At 34.6% G+C, this 4,404-nt stretch overlaps 1 non-coding gene across 1 annotated transcript; it reads left to right on the top strand.

The window, feature by feature from the left end:
* The first annotated feature begins 3,458 nt into the window (after nucleotides 1-3,458).
* LOC118010141 lies at nucleotides 3,459-3,565 on the top strand. The gene has a single exon (XR_004679136.1). It is a non-coding gene; the product is annotated as a U6 spliceosomal RNA (small nuclear RNA).
* The last annotated feature ends 839 nt before the right edge of the window (nucleotides 3,566-4,404 follow it).

Here is a 4,404-nt window from a genome sequence, read left to right as displayed (position 1 = left end):
TTTCCACTTTTTTCCCTGAGGACACAGCTTGTTACTGAGACAATATTACTGAGTCCGAGCCAATTGAATGCTGGAGAAACTAATGTGCATTGCTTCCAGAACCAGTCCTTTAAAAACTCCTCCCTTGTGATTCTCCATGCCCATTGTCCTTCCCATGATGCAGACCAGCATGGTAGCCCACAAAGTCACCTGTTGAACATGGCAGAGCTACAAGATGAAGGATGCCTGCATCCTGGAATCAGTGCTTAGAGAGAGTTTCATGCCATTGTGAAGACCCATTTGGATTTCACATACACATGAAGTATTGCTTCTTTTGCTCTAAATTACTGAGAATTTTCAGTTCAAGTATTATGTAGCTAACATTACCTTGAATAATATAGGAATATTCCTACTATGTTAAATAGGAAAAAATTTCTTTCAGGAAATAAAAATGCTAGCATAGTGTAACATGCAGAATCCAGACAGAAGTCTGAGAACCCAGAAGGTATAAAAGATGCTTTTTCTTGCAATGCAAGATCACATACACTGAAGGTTTCAACAAATGTTTCTCATAGGCCTCCTCTCATCTTTAGAACTCAGCTGACATTTTTGTGATCATAGAGAGAACAGCTGGATTATCTGAAAAACTTGCCTCAGAAAGGGATGAGAAAGGTAGTTCATGGTTAAGTTGTGAAGGTCTTCATTGTACCATCATGAGACGATTTTTAAAAGGATCTATGATTTTTTTTTTGAAAATTCCTTCTTGAATTAGATTTGGTTTCTAGCAGACAATTGCTTACCTAAGCTCAGCCTCTAACATTTAACATCTAGCGCCTAAAGAAACCCTCAATAATAATTTTTTTCAGTTACAATAAGTTTTAACAAGACAGATGACTAACAAATCTTCAGTTTAGTAAAAGGAGATTTTGAAAATAATGACTCCAAAAACATTACCTTTATAAATCTGGTTCATCTGGAGCTTCAGAAGAGTTTTAAACATATGAATCTTTTTCTAAAAAGTCACTAATTCACATATCCTAGAATAGAAACATCTGTGAAACACAAGTATTTATAATTTATTTATTATATTTATTTAATTACATATTTATTTATACTTGCTGGTGTAAAACTAGGAAATGGTCAAGCAGCTTATATTATCAGCTGCTTGTGAGGACATTAAAATGATATTCTTAACTGACACTTCCACCTAGAGAATATCCTTGCCACCTAAAACAACTATATTCTCTTCAGAAAACTAAGGATGAATGTTTTAAATATTGGCATGCAAGGCTTTGACATATATCTTTCATTTTCCCATATTATATATACCCATAATAGTTTACTTTTTTATGTCATCTGAAAGGATAATTGATTCCATAAAGAAGTAATGATTTACATCAGCAAAAGCAACAATAAAAGAGAATGGTTCTGAATCTACAAGAATATCTGCCTACAGTGTCCCTCTTCCCTTCTATTCACTGTCACAAACTCAAATACCACCACTTTTGTAATCACCCCTTTTTCCATTCTTTACACATAATCACTCCTTTTGTATTCCCTGAGAGGTTAGTTTGTATGTTTATTTTAGCATTAGGTTACTGAATTATAATTATTTACTTAAATTTCTGACTTGTCTAGCCAAATATGTGGAAATTAAACAGCATACTGTTGAACAACCTATGAGTCAAAGAAGAAATCAAAAGGGAATAAAAAAATATTTCAAAACAAATGAAAATGGAAACACCCCACATCAAAACCTATGATGCTACAAAAGCAGTTCTGAGAGGGAGGTTTATAGAGATAAAAGCATATATTAAGAAAATAGAAAGATCTCAAGTGAACAATCTAACTTTATACCTCAAAGAATTAGAAAAAGAACAAACAAAGCCCAAAGTTAACAGAATGAGGGAAATAACAAAGATCAGAACAGAAATAAATGAAATAGACACTAGAAAGACAATAGAAAAGATCAATAAAACTAAGAGCTAGCTTTTCAAAAAGATAAAATTGACCAGGCTTTAGCTAGCCTCAGAAAAAAATAAGGAAGATTCATAAATATAATAAAAAAATGAAAGAGAAGACATTACAACTGATACCATAGATGTTCAAAGGGTCATAACAGACTAATATAAACAGTTGTGCTCCAACATTTGGATAACCTAGAAGAAATGGCCAAGACGGAATCATGAAGAAATAGAAAATATGAACAGATCAATAGTGAGTTTGAATCATTAATCATTAATCCAAAAGAAGAAAAGAAGAAAACCCAGGGTGGGATGATTTCACTGGTAAATTCACCCAAATATTTAAAGAATAATTAGTGCCAATCCTTCTCAAACTCTTCCAGAAACTTGAAGAGGAACAAACATTCTCAAACTCATTTTATGAGGCCAACATTACTATGATACCAAAACCAGAGAAGGACACTATAAGAAAGGAAAACAAACCAATGTCCCTGATGAAGAGATAGAAGCAAAAACTCAACAAAATACTAGCAAAAAGCATTCAACAGCACATTGAAAGGATCATACATAAAGAGGGATTTATCCCTGGGATGCAAGAATAGTCAATATATGTAGATTAATAAATGTCACACACCTCATTGATGAATGAATGATAATCATATGAACATCTCGACAGAAGCAGAAGAAGCATTTGACAAAATACAGCATCCTCTTAGAATAAAAGCCCTCAACAAAATGGGAACAGAAGGAACATACCTCAACGTAACAATGACCATACTTGATAAGCCCACAGCTCACATCATACTCAGTGGTGAGAGGTAGAAAGCTTTTCCTCTAAGATCAGGAACAAGAGAAGGGTGCCCATTCTCATTACTCTTATTCAACATAGTCCTAGAAGTCCTGGCTAGGCAAATCAGGCAAGAAAAATAAATAAAATGTATCTAAAGCAAAGAAGTCAAATTGTCTTTACAGGCAATATGCTTTTACATATAAAAAATCCTAAAGACTCCACCAAAAATCTCTTAGGTCTAATTGACCCATTCAGTAAAGCTGAAGGATACAAAATCAACATACTGAAATCAATTGAATTTTTATACACTAACAACAGAATATTCTGAAAAAGAATTAAAGAAAACTATCTTGTTCACAATAGCATTAAAAACAATACAATACTTAGGGCAAAATATAACCAAGAAGATGAAAGGTCTGTACATTGAAAACTGTAAGACTTTGATGTAAAAAATCAAAGGTGACACAAACAAATGGAAAGATATCCTATATTCATGGATAGAAAGAATTAATATTGTTTAAATGTCCATATTACCCAAAGCCATCTATACATTCAGTGCAACCCCTATCAAAATTACCATATCATTTCTCATAGAACTAGAAAAAAATAATCCTAAAATTTGTATAGAATCACCAAAGACTCTGAATAGCCAAAGCAATCCTGAGAAAGAACAAAGCTGGGAGCATCACACTTTCTGATTTTAACCTATACCATGAACCTATAGTGTGCTCGCTTTGGCAGCACATATGCTTAAATTGGAATGATACAGAGAAGATTAGCATGGTCCCTGCGTAAGGATGACACAAAAATTTGTGAAGTGTCCTATACTACAAAGCTGTCATAATGAAAACAGTATGTTACCGGCATAAAAATAGACAGAAAGACCAACAGAACAGAATCTGGAGTGAACCCTCACATATATGACCAGCTAATAATTAACATGGAAGCCAAGAATATAAAACAAGGAAAGGATAGTGTCTTCAATAAATGGTTCTAGGAAAACAGATTAACTTCATTCAGAAAAATAAAATTGGATGCCACCCTTGACATCTGATCACCCCCAATGTCTAATCAAATTCCTTCTCCTCCACCATCCCCTGTGTGATATCTTATTACCCTGGCTTGCCTGTGGCAAGAATCTGTTGAGTCTTTTTAGCCAGAATCCTCCCTTATCACTGATGTTTCTTCTAAGTAATTTTCTATCCACTGACCCCCCAACCTACTTCTTGGCTATAAATCTCCATTTGTCCATGGTGTATTCAGATTGAGCCCAGGTCTGAACTAGGTCTCTTTTCCCCTATTGCAATAGTCCTGAATAAAATCTACTTGTGCCACTTAAACTACTGTCCAGCCCTGATTTTCTTTAATGGTAGATTAAAAGTAAAAAGATAGAGGGTGCCTGGGTGGCTCAGTTGGTTAAGCATCTGTCTTTAGCTCAGATCATGATCCCGGGGTCCTGGGATCTAGTCCTATGTTGGGCCTCCTGCTCAGCGGGGAGTCTGCTTCTCCCTCTCCTTCTGCTGCTCTCTCTCTCTCTTTCTCTCTCTGTCAAATAAATAAATAAAATCTCAAAAAAAGTGAAAAGATAGAAAATGACATACTATGAGAACGCTAACCAAAAGGAAGTGAAGATATCTGTTAGTATCAAATAACAGTGACTTCAGAGCAAAG

Source organism: Mirounga leonina, unplaced genomic scaffold (genome assembly GCF_011800145.1).
Source record: "Mirounga leonina isolate KUSES-001 unplaced genomic scaffold, KU_Mleo_1.0 Mir_128, whole genome shotgun sequence".
NCBI classification, from domain to species: domain Eukaryota; kingdom Metazoa; phylum Chordata; class Mammalia; order Carnivora; family Phocidae; genus Mirounga; species Mirounga leonina.
The sequence above is the reverse complement of the archived record's forward strand: the minus strand, read 5'-3'. Positions and strand labels throughout refer to the sequence as shown.